Here is a 17,346-nt window from a genome sequence, read left to right on the forward strand (position 1 = left end):
GATTGATATACTCAGGTGTTTTATTCCTGTATGGTGAAAAGGTCTGTTTTTACCAGCAGCGGTTTCTGTAATAGCTTAATTATCCAGCATCAGAGATGTGAAATGAAAACCACTAACAAATAGCCAGTGTATCATTTCTATCTCTGCCTGGCCGGGAAACGAGTGGTCAGCATTTCCTAGAACCTGCAAAGTCATCAAAAAAACACTTGATTCCTGGTGGACCAATCTAGGCAAGAAAATGTCAAAGCGGCCATTTTTTTTCCTTCGCTCTGTTAGAACTTGTTTGTGAATTTGAGCTCTGTATTATTCTTATAGACAAATATACAGAATTTCAGGACTTGTTAGAACAATATTTCTGGACCAAACAAACTCTACAAATTAAAGAAGAACACTAGGCAAAGCATATTTTATGTAAGAAATATACAGTCTGATTAGCCATTTACCTGCATCTGCTTATTAGTTTTACATGCAATATATTCAGGAAAAAAAGAATGTTGTGTATCTGTCTAGATCATTCTTTCTTGATCGGGGCTTTGAGAAAACATGGGGTTCCACCAGGAAGTGCTAGGGGTTTCTTGAGCAGTGGCTAATTGATCTCCTGCTTACAGTGACCACCAATACAAGGGGGCAATTTTTCACTGATCAGCAAGACATTACAGTGTCTACTGTCTGCTTTCTTTTCTGCTGTTACTAGTACTCATTTCATTTGAAGATGTTTAATAAAAATTATTTGTCCTTTAGAGAAGTTGGATGTTAAAGTAAAACTAAAGGAAACACTTTTCTTTTTCACTTTGAATGCACTAAAGGAGGGTTATATCCTCTGTCTTTTTTTTTTTGCTATCTGTGTCCCATTGGGGAAATTTCCCTTCACTTCCTGCCCAAAAGTAAAAACAGAAAGTGAGAGAAAATCCTTCCAAAGTGAGGAAATTCCTGATTTTCATCAGGGTCCCCATTGGAAGATTTTCCCTCTATTCCTATTTTGGCACAGCCCAAAATGTAATATTTTCTTTAACCTTCGCTGTTGGTTATAATAGTAAACAGAATAAATAGAGATGGGGAGTCTCCCTAAAAGTGGGTATAGACAGGAATAAAAGTCTAACAGGGGTTCTAATCCCGCTCCACTCTATTGAAAACTAAAAACAAAATGTGGTTAGCACAGTGGCTAAGTAGTTAGTACTTCATCCTGGCAGCACTAGGGTCATTGGTTCAAATACCAATCATGGCACTATCTTTCTGGAACTTGCCCTGCCTGTGTGGGTTTCCAAGGGTATGCTGGTAGGTTTATTGGATCCTGTCTAAACTGGCCCTTGTATGTGTATGTACAAATGTCAGTTAGGGACCTTAGATTGTAAGCTCCTTGAGGGTTAGGGACTGATGTGAATGTTTAATATGTAAAGCGTTAATACGTTGATGGTGCTACATACGTACTTGTAATAATGATACTTTAAATAAAAATGATCTGTCTCACAAGTCATATATTTAGGAAACCACATTCCTTTTTCTCAACAATTTACTGAGCACACTACAATACACAAGCTGTAGGCATATTCATTTTTAGCAGGGGTTCCCCGAAGCCTAAACATGATTAGGGGTCTTTAGGGGTAGAAAATGTTGACTGGTCTAGATGCTAGAACCTTGTACCAATGGCCACCAAGTCACTAGTCAAATGCCCTTTGTCTTTGGCTGCAGACTTGGCTTACTGAAGAGGGTAAGAGTACTAGCTGCTTGGTCCTAGGGGAACCTATTTGCAAAACGAAAATCTGTTAGCGTAAGAGACACATAGACATTGTTCTGTGCTGCTCAAACTCTAGCATTGTGCAGAAAGTATATCAATAGCTTCCAGATTGATAATAAAGACAATTCAGCAGGAAGATAGACTGTTCCTATACCTAGGGTAAGAAATACTCAAGATACTAGGAGCAGTGTTGTATTTAGGTTTTGTGGTGCCCTAGGCAAAATCACCCATGCAGAGAGAGTGCCTGACACCAACCAACACTACTCTCCCCCCAACCCACCCACTCAAGAGAGCCTTCCACTACCATCGCCCTCCATGCACCGGCCACACCACCACCCACCTCCAGCAAGACTGAGAAAGACACTCACCTTCACAGCTACGGACATCTCCTAGAATGAAAGTCAAGCTCTGCATACACCGTCAAGCAGCCCACAGCCTCTCTCGGAACCCACCTGTCCCCAGATCGTGTGTGTCCCTTCTTCCATCTCTTCTACCGGGGGGGCGGTGCTGCCCCCCTGAAAAATGCCACACTAGGCAAATGCATAAATATGGTCCTGACTAGGAGAGAAGGCGGGGACACTGGTAGTTAAAAAGGGAAAATGAACAGAGAGAAAAGAGAAGTGATAGGCCTCATTTAGACTTGTGGTGCTCTTTGATTTGAAGAGCGATCTGTGTCCTAGAATTTGAGAAAGCATTGTATCAGTCAAGAGGCAGCAAAAAATTGGATTAACTGTGTTTTATTTACCACCCCCAAATGGAAGTGTACCCTTATAGAGAGAAAGTTAAAAAAAAAAAAAAAAACTTCGGTATCCCTCTTGGCCCTATTAGACCTTGACCACCATCAACATGTCTTCAAAAAAAACTTGTCCAGGTTGGGTTACTGATCCGGGGAACAGATCTGTAAATTTTACTGCATTGAAAAAAAAGCAAGTACAAAACTAAGATTTTTTTTTACCTCCCTCCAAACAAATCTGGAGGCTTTCCAACCTGTCTTCATTGAGTAAAGTGCTTTTACAGCACCTACAAGATTGCCCACCAACCATAAAATGCTATGATATGATGCTATGTTTTATTATTTATATAGAACTGACATATGCCAATGGAAAGCTCTGCACAGCAAACAGAAATTCACCGCAGTGAACATTTACAGCATGTTTGTGTTATAAAGACTATAAACACAAAAGCTCATATATGAATGAAGATGTCTCATCCTATAACACAATGCTAATGAATAATTAGCACATAGGACTGAAACTGGGCTACACATACATATCTGAATGCACAAGTGATTATTATCAAGGCATTCACAGCCAGGGCTGCATTTAGACATTGTGTTGCCCCAGGTACAATTGAACGATGACCTTTTGTACAAGCTCCACCCTTGTATAATGTGATTATTTTAGTAGCAAAATGCAGCTAGAATGTGTTATAAGTCTGATTATTATGCAGAGATACGTACAGTCCACCAAACAGAAGAAATACAAGATGGTTTTCTGCTTCCTTCAAGTGGCTGTAAACCCCTGCAAAACAAACTGAACGAAACATGTCCTTCTATAGTTTATACTTACCTCCTCTAGTGTGATTTCTGCCTCCTCTTTCATTTCTCTGCTACCACATGAGTCACTTTTGACAGCCTATGGTGACAGCAAGCTGTCAGGGACCGCCGCGGCTCCGTCCCCGGCGCATGCGCACTAGCGGCGGCTCACGCCGGGACACAAGCACCAGGTCCCGGTGGGCCGCTGCTGACAGGAGGCCGCACATGCGCAGTAGGAGCCGCGGGCGCGCCTTGGGCGGCCAATGACAATGCAGGGTGCGATATTTAAAGATGCCCTGCACTGTCACAAATTGCCGCAAGGTCTGATCTGTTACCTGTAGTTACCTGTGCCCTGTGATTAAAGACCCGGATTGTTTGACGTTATGCCTGCTCCAGCCCTGACCCAGATTATCTGACTACGCTGCCTTCTCCTGTGTTTGACCCGGATTGCCCCTGACTACGCTACCTTCTCCTATCCCGACCCCCGGCTTGTTTGACCATTCTGCGGACTGACTCAGGTACTGACCCTGCGTGTGACCTGACCACTCTCTGCCTGCCGTCTCTGTACCTCGCCATTCCCCACGGTGACAACCGCCGGTTTATCCTGCCTGGTCCTGCCGGCCTCCGCACATCTGGCTCTATTCTGTCTTACTCTCATCCCCGGAGGCTCCCTCTGCCACTGGTGGGATTGCTTGGAGGTCGTGACCTGGTCCTGGTTCTGCTCCAAGTCCATCCCCACCATCAGGGACCCTGGTGAAAACGCAGACCGGGACTTAGACTCCACGCTCCGGGTGATTCTGCCTAGTGGGCTGCCAGAGGTACCACCTGGCGGATCCGTAACACAAGCAATCTTGGTGGAGCCCAGGAAGTCGTGACATCACGCCGCCGGTGCCACGTGGAGGCCCGGCGGCCATCTTTGATCTTAGAGGGTCAGTCATTCACATGCATCTGTCACTATTGTGATTCTTTTACTCACGCTTCTTTGATGAATAAAGCATTTATTTACATACTACACTATGAGTTTCTCCCTGTGTCTCCTGTGAGGAGCCTTTCAACCTTTACAGCCCCGGTGTGATCCTTATACCAGTTCCAGAGAGGGGGAACCTTTCATACATCTCTGCAAGGATATTTCTGGCCTGTTGGATCTCATCTTCACCACACGAGGGCACTTCATCCTTACATTTTCCAGTTCCTAATCTACACTCTGACCAGAAAGAGAGGGGAATATTCAGGATATCTATATATCTGCGTATTATCTATACGCTTCTGGTTAGTGCGCATTTCTATCATTTGCACTGGAAAAACAACGAGCACCAATACAGGACTGTATTTCTTGTGTGACCTTCTATTTGTACTTTATTACTGTCATATACATTTGCAAATACAGCGCTGCATTTTACATATCTGTAATCTTGGAAGATGGCCCCACTTCCCTTTCAAGCACACAGCAGGTGATTGAAAGCCTCAGCTGTGCCTGTTTCCCCGTGAGACTGTGTAGAGGGGATGTGTCCATTCCCACCACTTAGGTCTCATATTACACTCAGCTCCCTGCTCTATGCTGTGCAGTGTATGACATCAGATCCCTCCCCCCTGCCTTCTGGAGCTGAAAATAGCCTTTGATGTGTGCACTTTGAAGGGATGTAAGGCCCTTTTCACATGGGGCGGATTCTGTTGTGATCAGCAGGGGATCTGTGAGCTAATCCCCTGCTGATCAGAGCAGAGCGGGTGGATGACACATCCGTGTGCGCTCAGTATCTGCAGAGCACACATGAGCAGAGCCTGCTCTATTCTATGAATGGCTGGGAGTAAATTTACACCACTATCCGTTTACATCTGGCTACTTCTGATATGCTCCACCTAAATGGAAGCCTTTTTTTTTGTGCGTCTGATTGGACCTGGAGGTTTACACCTCCTGTTCATAGGGATAAATGGACCTTCTGATCGGATCTGCCTGAAAAACTGACAGGCGGACCTGATATGATCACCTATCTGAAAGGGGCCTACAGGAGAGAGGGCTGCACATCAACAGTATATGTTCACTTAGCATAGCTAATAAAGAGAAGCTGTGTACATCACAAATATTCTGTTCAGAGCTGCACGCCACTTCCATAAGGTTCAAAACTACTTTATTGTTCCAGCATATAAACAATCAAATAGCCTCCTCTTTTTACTGTGTTTTACTCCCTGCTGGAGCATAATTGTAGAACTATATGATTATGCTCCAGCTGGTCACAAAATGCACCAGGAAGAGACAGTTGGGTGGCGTGTTTGTGCATGTGCTGAAACAAGAAATTTGTTTTTATCCTTATGGGAGCAGTTTGTGGCTCTGACTTGACTATTTTCTGTTGTATGGAATGAATGGACCCAAGTGGAGTGTGCCCCTGTGGGCTGGAGAACAAGACAGCGGTGGTCTTTACATTGGGTTCACATTGATTATGGGAATATCTGCACACCTCGGATACCCAATCACGTGCAAGGGAAATAAAAAAGGAGGATTTTTGTTGCTTACAAACGGTCGGTTTATTGAAATGACAACAAATGTACTACTTCACTATGCTAAGTGAGAAATCACTTCGCAAGGTAAATATGCTCAATTTTTTTAGTAATTCAACTAAAACGTCAATGTTTTACAAGATCATTGCAATGTCACATGACATTAACATGATGGTAAAGGGAAGTATTGCACACCAGTCATAGCATGTATTCTTAAACTTTCCTAAACTCATTGCTATAAATTCTAGTGTGCTAGCAATCCTGCCTAACCAGTAAGGAACTGAGGATCAAATATGGATTATGAAAATAGACTGACAAAGCTTAGGTGACCTAGAGTGGCTCCCAACAATGAAAATAATTCTAAACCATGTGATAAATTTTAGAGGCACCATATTGCTGTTTGGGTCCAAATAACACACAACTTATCTTTGTGGGAATCCCAGAATGAACACATCATCTGCCTAGGAAAACCAGTAACAATAGAGACCAATATAGCTGCCAGGTCTCATTCCAAAAAAATGTAAATTGAAGAATTACACCACTGCTAAAAGGTCCAAATATGGTTTTATTCCAATAAAAGTCAGGGGGACTATCTAAAGGGTATCCAACATGTTTTGGGGGCCAAAATTGCCCCTTCAGCCAAATCAGCTGCTGACAAGACCTCTGCTTGTAATCACACTGAAAAATATCATTAAATGCCCAGTTCCAACCGCTCCGTTTCCGCGACCCTCCTCTGCCAATCCCTTCACTGGCTTCCGATTGCGCAACAGATCAAATTCAAAATCCTAACATTGACGTACAAAGCTGTCCACCATACTGCCCCGAACTACATCACTGACCTAATATCCAAGTACCGCCCAGCACGCACACTCCGCTCCTCACAAGACCTCCTTCTCTCTAGTTCCCTGGTCTCCTCCTCCCATGCCCACCTCCAGGACTTCTCCAGGATGTCACCCATCCTCTGGAACTCCCTGCCCCAACCCATCAGATTATCACCTACTCTCCTCTCCTTTAGGCGCACCCTGAAAACCCATCTCTTCAGGGAAGCCTACCCTACCCCCTGCTAACTTGACCAACCTCCTCCACTCTGCCTACCACTCCATCCCCCACAGCTATCTCCTCCTGTACCACTATCCCCTCCCTCCTAGATTGTAAGCTCCAAAGAGCAGGGCCCACAATCCCCTCATGTTTTGCATTGTATTGGTATTGTTCTGTCACATGTTCTGTCCCCCTTTGTAATGTACAGCGCTGAGCAAACTATTGGCGCTTTATAAATACTGTATAATAATAATAATAATAGTCCATTCACATTGTTTGTAATCTCAAGCCATGATAAAGGGGGCTTTTTGGACCCCTGAAACACATTGGATAATCTTTGGATTGTTCCCTTGACTTCTTTGGAAGTTGATTCTAGACCAGCCATCACTGGTGTGGCTCTTCAAATAACATTGTTGTTACATTACATTACATTACAAGCTAAGGGGACCATGGCGATCCTCTGGAGTGTAGAAGCTGACTGCCCCAGAACCAGACTACTTACATCCAGGGCTTTTTTTCAGCGGGAACGTGGAGGAATGCAGTTCCGGCACCCCCAGCACTGAATGTATGGAATAGCAAGGGGTGCTGGGGTGTGCTGGAGGATCTATTGTTGCTGTATGCTGCGGGTTTTATTTCACTGAAGGAGATCTACAGTATTTTCGTGTGATGGTCTACTGTTGCTGGGATGGTCTGTTGTTGCTGGTGGGAGATCTATTTTTGATGGGGGTCAATTGTTGCTGGAAGAGATTTACTGCTGAGGGAAGGGGTCTATTGTCTATTGTTGCTGGCTGCTGGAGAGTCTATAGATACTGGCTACTGGGGGATCTGTTGTAGCTTCTGGGGATCTATTATTGCTGGGATGGTATTTTGTTTTGGGGTCCATTGTTGTTGGAAGAATCTATTGGTGCTGGGGGGGGGGGTCTATTGCTTCTGGTTGTGGGGAGCTATATTTCTGCTTTTCTTGTTACCATTAACAAATACAAATTATTTTGCACCACAAAATGACACTTCACTCTATATTCTCTAAAAGGAGCGGTACTGGGAGGTGGGTAGGTGGTAGAAACAAGTGATGGTGCTCGGAGGTGGGTAGGGGATGGAGACAAGAAGTGACTCAGAAGGAGGAAATTCCTGCACCTTTTTTGGAGAAAAAAAATCCCTGCTTACATCAACATCAATACTTGACGATAGCAATACCAATAAGATAACTTTGCATGTCCAAGGCTATTTTTCCACTTTCTTCAACCAAGACTGCTTTTATATCCACTGTCACTGGCTGTAAAATCACAGTACAACAAAACTGTTTAAACCGGGACCACTGAACTTTGGAGACACTTAGCAGATGAAACAATTTTTTTAACTGCTATAATGAGCATTAAAATCAGTATATAAGGAGCAACTCAATAGATTTCCAATTAAGTATTCTTGACTAGTCCGGATCAGTTGTTCACTGGAAGCTTTCAATACTTGTCTACAAGATGTTTTATATTCGGAATATGGATCCAAACACTGTCTCGCTATGAATACACAGCTATCGATTTGTGCAAATGACAGAGACTAAGGTTAGAAAGCCTGGATCAGATTACACACAGAAAGTTGGAGCAGCATTATCTCAGTGGGACCAATAAGTGCAAAGTAAACACAAGCTTCTGTACTTTCATACAGGGTGATTAGATGACCAGCAGCATACAAACACATAAGAAGAAAAAAGTGGCTCAGCATGGTTACACTGCACATAAAGTGTAAATATTAACGTGAACCTATCACCTGTGCAGCAGCCCATAACAACCAACTGGTTTCCAGTTTGCATTGGGTCACCACATTTGTTCATAGATATTTGTCATTTGTATTAGCACATTATTTAGTATGCAGAATGCTTCTTTTTCTCTTTGTGAAAGATTTGCTTTAAGTCCTAAGTTTGGGGGCTGAGCAATTCATCTTTTTTTTTGCTGCTTGCTATGGCATCTCCAACAAATTAGGTTGTGAAAAAGACAGGTTTGCCAGCACTGGTTTCTAAGGAGATGATATAAAGAGAGAGGAAACAAAGAATAAAGTAATGTAAGACCAAGCAACTGGTTTTTATCTTTAGTTTCTTTTTGCAGTATCTCAGAACATCCATGACAATTGACCATAGCTGTCTAAAAACTTAGCCTTTGCACCATCACGTATCTTAAAAGGGAGTGGTCCATAAAACAAAGTTGTAATCACACAAACACACCTAGAAACACTTTTATAGAAGGGAAAACATCATATGATGTTAAGACATACAATTTGTGTGCAGTTAGAGAGAACCCTGGAGCTCCCAAAAACTGTGAATGCTGGAGAAGTTGGGTTAGTGAGAGGGTGGCACTCAGAACAGAGGCAGCAGTTGGGTTAATGAAAGGGTGGTACTCAGAACAAGGGAAGCAGTAGGCTTAGTAGAGGGTGGTACTCGGAACAAGGGAAGTAGTAGGTTTAGTGAGAGGGTGGTACTCAGAACAAGGGAAGCAGTAGGCTTAGCGAGAGGGTGGTACTCAGAACAAGGGAAGTAGTAGGCTTAGCGAGAGGGTGGTACTCAGAACAAGGGAAGCAATAGGTTTAGCGAGAGGGTGGTACTCAGAACAAGGGAAGCAGTAGGCTTAGTGAGAGGGTGGTACTCGGAACAAGGGAAGCAGTAGGTTTAGTGAGGGGGCGGTACTGGGAACAAGGGAAGCAGTAGGCTTATTGAGAGGGTGGCACTCAAAACAGAGGCAGCAGTTGGGTTAATAAAAGGGTGGTACTCAGAACAAGGGAAGTAGTAGGCTTAGTGAGAGGGTGGTACTCAGAACCAGGGAAGCAGTGGGCTTAGTGAGACAGAATAGCTCAGAAACAGGGAAGCAGTTGGCTTAGTGCACGGGTGGCACTCAAAACAAGGGAAGCAGCTGACTAAGTGAAAGGTGGCTTCTCAGAACAAGATAGGAAATTGGCTTTGTAAGTGGGTGGTGTTTATAACAGGGGAAGAAGTTGGCTTATTAAGCATTTGATGTTCAGAAGAGGAGAAGCAGTAGGATTAGTGAGAGGGTGGTGCTTAGAACTAGGAAACAAAATGGCTTAGTTAGACAGAATAGCTCAAAAAGAGGGACATAGTTGGCTTAGTGTGGGTGGTACTCAGAACAAGGGAAGCAGTTGGCTTAAGGAAAGGGTGGTACTCAGAAAAAGGAAGCAGTTGGCTTGGTAAGTGGGTAGTGTTCAGAACAGGGGAAGCAGTTGGCTTAGTAAGTGGTTGGTGTTCAGAACAGAAGAAGCAGTTGGTTAAGTGTGGGAGTGTTGACTGGAACAAGTGAAGCAGTTGGCTTATTGACAGAGCATTGCCCAGCACAGTAGACTTAGTAAGGGGGCAGTGTTCAGAAAGAATAAAGCACTTGGCTTAGTGAAATGTTGGTGTTTAGAACAAAGGAAACAATTGGCTTCGTGAGTGGGCAGTACTCAGAACCTGGGAAGTAGAAGGCTTAGTGAGAGGACATGCTCAGAACTAGGGGAGCAGTAGGCTTAGTGAGAGGATAGAGCTCAGTCTAGGGAAGTAGTAGGCTTAGTGAGAGGACATGCTCAGAACAAGGGAAGACATTGGCTTAGTGAGAAGACAGTGCTCAGAACAAGGGAAGCAGTTGGCTTTGTGAGTGGTTGGTACTCAGTATCAGGTAAGAAATAGGCTTAGTGAGAGGGAGGTACTCAGTCCAAGAAAAGCAGTTGGGTTAGTTAGAGGGCAGAGCTCAGAACCAGGAAACACTTAATTTCCATATTTATCCAGATAATAAACAAGTTGGCAAAAATTGGGATTTATCTGCAACAGCAGCTGGGTACAAGAGATGAATGCCAGAAAAAAAATTAGAGGAGTTCAGCAGAAAGAACGAGTCCCTTAAGTCTGTTTAAATACAAATTTTGTGTATTCGGCTGGATAGAACAAAAAAAAAAAAGTCAAAAGGAGTAATTGTTTAAAAATTATATACACCTCAGTCATTAAGGAAAACCTCATTATATAGCCACGTACCAGTGAGGATATCAACACCATAAAAATATGAATAGGATGAAATCAGCATTTGAATGGAATAATGAACTGTGATTTGGCCAAGGGCTTTGTAAAATGGCCAGTTACTTTTTCTCCAACGTAGCAAAAAAAGATAAGGGAAAAATATGAAACATGGCTTAAGCACACCTCTCCAGCTAATCTGTGCCAGATACCCAGAATCCTCCTTGACAAGCCAATGTTGTCTGTTTTGCTGGGTCCTTTGTGCTGGACAGTTAAAGAAAATATGTGGCATCTGTTCCATACATACTGCCATTGTGTACTTCCAAAATGCAATGAACTGGCAGCTTCACAAAAGAAAGACAGAGGGCATCGTGCCAGACTGAACACAAACAATACCTAACCTTTCAAAGATGCTGCTCTGAATCTGCTGAATATGCCCACACACTGCATTATTTCAAGCCTCTTGCAATGGAGACATTTTCCGGGTAACCTGTTTAGAAGACATCGTCCAACTGCTGTGACACAAACAAATCCAAACAGCAAAACGATGAATGGCAAGAGGCAAAGATCAAACAAAAGTGGAATATAAATAGGCAGAAGACAAAGCCACCTGCCTTCCTGCTGGATTCCCAACTAATGGCGGAAGATTGTTTGTTTGATGAATTGCACTGAATGTTGGGGAAGACAGTTTCCGTAAATTAGAACACAGGGAAAGTTTTAGACAAGCATAAAGAAGGACAAAGGATCACTTCTCTTACAGCAGTTAGTCAAATAAAAGAAATTAATTGACTGATTCTAAGATGTTCCTATATGCACACAGATTTGGTTCAAAAAATATAAAGAAATGAAAAAAAGAGACTTTAATGAGGTCATATCAGAACCTCATCATATACAGTACGTTAGTCTGGGTGCTTCTTATGTCAATTTGCCTTTAATGTAAGCTCTTAAAAGCACTGTATAGTCTTTTCAATTACTTTTTCAGATATATGTTAAAGAGACCAGCTTGATGTAAATCGTTTTATGGATGTGTGTTAACGCAATGCTACAATTAAAATAAATGAAAAGCCTATGAAAAGTGAAAATGATTGCTTTTGCTGAAATATTTTAATAGATTGTACACCCCTTGACGGTTAGGGACTGATGTGAATGTACTATATATATATATATATATATATATATATATATATATAAAGAGCTGCGTTGACGGCTCTATATAAGTACATGAAATAAATAATATAAAACAAATAAATTTGGAGCTGTCCCCTACAGTAGTCATTTACCAGCACATGATGAAACCAGTCTATGAGCTTGGACCCCTTCCGCTTAATGGGGCTATTAAAGTAGCTGTTCACCCTTAGTAAACACTTTGATCCTACCCCCTCCTCCCATCCGCTAGTAGAATAGAGGTGTCTTTTTTTTTGTTTATTTACTTTTTGTTTAACCACTTGCCCTCCAGAGGATTTACCCCTTTTTCTGACCAGGCCATTTTTTTGCGATACGTTATTTTAATGGACAATTGCGCAGTCATGCAATGCTGCACCCAAGTTAAATGTATGTCCTTTTTTCCCACAAATGGAGCTTTCTTTCGATAGTATTTGATTACCTGTGTGTTTTTTTATTTTTTGCGCTATAAACAAAAGAGTCCGATGATTTTGGAAAAAAAAAATATATTTTTTACTTTTTGCTACAAAACATATCCAGTAAAAAGAATTAAAAAAAATCAAATTTCATCATACATTGAGGCCAAAATGTATTCTGCTCCATGTCTTTGCTAAAAAAAAATCCCAATACGTGTAAATTAATTGGTTCACGTGAAAGTTATAGTGTTTACAAATGGCGGTATATATACTGGAATATTTATTTTTTTATACTAGTAATGGCGATGATCAGCGACTTGGCGGGCATTCTGACACTGGGGGGGGGAATTGACTTGGTGTTACTGACATCCCCAGTGACACCAATACAGTGATCAGTGCTGATAAAAAGTACTGACACTGTACTAATGATACTGGGCAGGAAGGGGTTAACATCTGGGGCGATCAAAGGTTTAACTGTAAGCTGTGTGTGTTTTGCAGTGTGCTGTGCTTTACTGTGTAAGTACACTGCTTTGTATGACTCTGCCATGTGCCATACAAAGTAGCGTACTGTAGCTGACAGGGGAGAGATCTGTATTGTTTACATACAGACCTCTCCAGTCAGTGATACATACTCAGTGATCGCTGGGTGTCAGCAGGGAATCACCAGCTGGGACCTAGTGATCGACAGCTGAATATATGTGATTTTGCGCAGCCCTGCCACCTTGTAGCAGTAGTTCTGCTATAGGGCGGTCGGGAAGCAGTTAAAAACGTGCGACCCCAACCCTCTTGCATGTCATTTGCCTAGGGGAATGATGTGCACTGTCCTCCATTTGCTTACTGGGATATGGATGTCATATATTCCATCAGGCTTCATTCAGAAATGGGGGGGAGGGCACGTTGCTAGCACCGTATCATCAGGAGATGTGCCTACTGAACCAGGGAAATCCAGCATGCCCCTTGATGATGTAATAATCAACATGGAGGTGTTGAGGACTGAGAGGTGGCAGAGAGCAAGAGCATCTCAGTGGGACAATGCTGGATCCTCTGGGTCGGTGAGTATGGAAAACATACACAACGGACCACCCGGTAAGTGATGGGGCAGGAGAGAAAAAGGGTAGTGAGATCTGCTTTAAGCCAGGGGAGTGGAAAGATCTGCTTGGTCATGCAACCACTGTGACTGGCTGTCACAGTGGTCACATGCTTTATAGCCAAGTGTATGATCCAAACGCACACGTTCCTGCGTTAAAAATGGCTGTGTGTATAAGTGGGTGCTGCAGTGACCGTCGGCTGGAACCGAACAGAATCAGCAAGAAAAAAATGTCACCAGCACACCGAGGATCACCAATATGGGTCCAAAGGTTTTAATAAACCATCACATAGTTACAGCAAGGCAACGTTTCGGAGTCTCGCAGGACCCCTTCATCAAGCATCTTTTCATGCTTTATAGCCAGTCCCACGGACCCTCAATCATTACTAAAGACTAAGAGCTGTCTTTGGCAGCTCACTCACTGTGCTGGAAGCTTATGGTGAGCATGCTCTCAGCACAGAAATATCTCCCACTCATGGATGCATTTGTGCGGCATGTGGGCATTAAAGCCCACCCTCTTTGCTGCCACACATACTGTATGCATTAATTGAGCGGCAAGAGGATAATGATGGCCATCATTTAACCTACTTCCCATGAGCCCAGGCTGTCATTGATCCACCCCAGAGGAGTGTCATCTGGACATCCTGGACTCACTATACAACTGCACTATTAGAGCTCACATATCATTATGTGAGCACTGGATCAGCATACATTAATATCCTTTATTACAGAACAGGAAGATACAGCCAAATAGGCAGCCATTGCATTTCAGCTGTTAGGCCTTAATCATGGCTGAAACAGCCTAACCATTGAAGCGCGTTGGCTGTCTATTCACCTGTATATTACCATTCTGTATTAAAAGATATCCATGTATGCTAATTTACTGAAGTGCTGGCTTTTCCCTCCGTCCTATTCAGCATTGGAGGCTGTCGGAAGCCTTTCAGCTTGAGCTCCTGGTTCCTGTAGAATAAGATTTCAGCGGAGGTTGTAGAGCTGTTTCATCTATCTTAATTATGTAAGCACAATTCAACGGAATCGGAAGGCCAGCATAGGAGAAGAGGAAGGGTCCTTGGTATCCAGACTGAACACACTACCCTTGAAAAAAGATATGTATATATATTTTTATATATAAATATATTGATGCAGAGGGAGTTGCTTGGGGCCAGGGTGTGGGTGGATTTTAATAGAGTTCAACTTTATTTTTTTTTATTTGAAAAATAAAATTATTGTATTTTCTTTTTTTTTTAAATTTTGTATCTATGTGTAGTTTGAAAGAGTTTGCAGAATGAAAGCAAAGAAGCTCTTGGAGCTTTACAAGATGACATGTTTATGGAAGAAGTATCATGTATGCATAATTTATAAGGGTCTTTCATGATAAAAATATAAACTCCTAAATGCAGAATGATTTTTGATAACGTTCAAAAGGGCTTTTGCATTGGTCTTCCATCACAAGTACCGCCATCAATAAACGCTTTAAACATAATATTTTCTTTTGCTATTTTAAATAATCCCTCTCGGTACAAACTTGAAAAACACCGAACTACATGTTATGCTTTAAAAACAACAAAAAAAAAAGAATGTAAAATGTTTTTGAAAACATCTGTAAACAAAATTTCCAAGAAACGTCAAGACGGAGCCGATAATGACAGTGTCTAATGTTAATGTACATACTTAAATTGGCTTTGTTTTCGCTAAGTAAGTTCTAGGAGCTGCAAGGAAATTGTTTGTACGACATGCTGAGGGTTACTGCAATCCATAGGACTGCCAGCTGATTTTTCAATGTTTTCTAAAGCATTCCACTGGAAAAAGAGATTACACCAAGATTAGGCAGATAAATGATTTTTATCACGTTATCTTTCAGAGGGTAGATGGAAGTGCAACATAAGATTTCTGCAATAAGTAGTGTGCGATGCTTTGCTTAAAGGATAACTAAACCTAACAGCAAAAATGTAATATATTGCATCGTACAGTCCTTAGATGTGGTGAATGCAATCATTTTCAGAAAATGCAGAAAATATGCATTAATCTTGTCAGAAATGCAGCTTCTTTGTTACTTCCTGTGAGGTGCAGCGAAGAATACCTTCCTTCCTACCTATCGCCTATAAACCACCAGTTTTCCTGCCCTCCATGTAATGGGGATGAAGAGATACAGGTATGTTCATAGTCCATATCAAGAGCAGTCTAGAGTGACAACCACGGCTCCCTACATGGATACAGTGGGGGAGTAACGTAGCCACCCAGGGACAGGAAATGTGTTATTTGCAGGAAAGTAATTGGCAATGAAATAAGCAACATGAAAGTGAAATGGTTTGGAGATAATACCTAGTAGACTCTTCTTTTAAAATTTGTATTCATTAAGATATAACATACCACGGTGAGTAGGTATTTGTGGACTCCAAAACTAAACTATATCTAAGGCCATTTTTTTTTTTTAGTTTTGGTTAATACGGAGATGGTGAACAACCCTGTTAGTTTTCCAAACTCAAAAATTTGTACTACATGGTCTCCAACTGCCTAGGACATTGAAATTGGTGCTTGGCCAACAGCAACTGTCAGGGATCCCCATGGCGCTGGTCCCGGCGCAGGCGCAGTGCGCCGCCCTGTGCGGGAACTAGGTTCTGGCCGGCTGCGGGGTTCGCGCATGCGCAGTAGAAGCCATGGGTGCGCGCTTGGCACCAATGACAGCGCAGGGCGCGATATTTAAACGGCCCTGAGCTGTCATTCAGTGCCTTCTGGTCTCTCCTGTATCCCTGAACCTGCGAACATGTGCCCTGTAAGTTACTGACCCGGATTGTACCTGACCTTGCTGTATTCTCCTACTCTGACCCTTGGCTTGCCTGACCTCTCTCCTGGATGCCCCTTATTAGATCTGACCTTCTGTTGCTGACCTGGCGTGTGACCCGACTAATCTCTGCCCGCTGCTTTGTACCGCACTGTCCCCACCGTTACCGACCCGGCTTGTCTGACCTCGCATCTGCTCAGCCATGCATCCCAACGGGGTCACCCAACCTCCTCATATCAGGCTCCTCCCCGTGGGAGCCCCTGGTGACTACCCCTACCACTGACAGGTATACTCAGTATCCACGACCTGGTCTCAGGGTACTCCAAGTCCATCCCCACCATCAGGGGCCCTGGTGAACAAGTACTCTGGGGCTTAGATTCTGTGCTCTGGGGACACCTGATCAGTGGAGTGCTAGTGGTACCACCGGGCGGTCCCTTACAGCAACATTCTCAAATATTTAATACTGGATAAAGCCAGCACGCCATATAAAAATCCAACATTTTGAAGAAGTTGCAATTAAAACATTACCAACATTTTGGAGACATACAGGTCCCCTTTATCAACATGATCTTACAAAAGAATCGTTACCTTGATAAAGAAGACCTGTGTGCCTCTAAAGCGTGATCATAGTTTATATAGGGCTTCAGTAGTATTGCATTTGCACCTTCCTTTTTCTATTAATAGGTTTTTATTGCTCTCTGTGTCCCTGTTGGGGAGAGTCACCCTTTCCATCTGTCCTACAAACCACTATGACAAGGACTGAAAAAGTGGAAAAATGACAAATTTTGAGTTGTCACCAAAACAGGAGTAGAGGGTAAATCATCAAGTAGGTGATATAGTACTTGCTATTAATTTAAATCAATCTGACGTAATGATATAACTGTTTTAATTATTTGAGAGTCAATCCATCCAAATGATATTTTAGTTATGTACGGGATGCCACATGGATAATTCTTCCTTCCTTCCTTAGTGCTTAGCACCCCTGCCTTGCACCTCTGGTATTTTTGGTTTGAATCCCAAGTAGGACATGTGTGTGTGCGCATGTATATATGGATGTGAGGAAGGGACATTAGATTGTAAACTCTTTGTAAGCTCCTTAAAGGGCATGTACTAATGGA

The 17,346-nt window shown here is 42.7% G+C and overlaps 1 protein-coding gene across 15 annotated transcripts in view; it reads right to left on the minus strand.

Moving 5' to 3' along the window:
- The window catches only part of NRXN1 (neurexin 1), a 2,017,115-nt gene that overhangs the window by 712,944 nt on the left and 1,286,825 nt on the right, over positions 1-17,346 (minus strand). The gene's annotated exons all lie outside the window — the stretch shown is intronic.

Source organism: Staurois parvus, unplaced genomic scaffold, assembly GCF_062004578.1.
Source record: "Staurois parvus isolate SC_StPar_1 unplaced genomic scaffold, SC_StPar_1.0 ptg000169l, whole genome shotgun sequence".
NCBI classification, from domain to species: Eukaryota; Metazoa; Chordata; class Amphibia; order Anura; family Ranidae; genus Staurois; species Staurois parvus.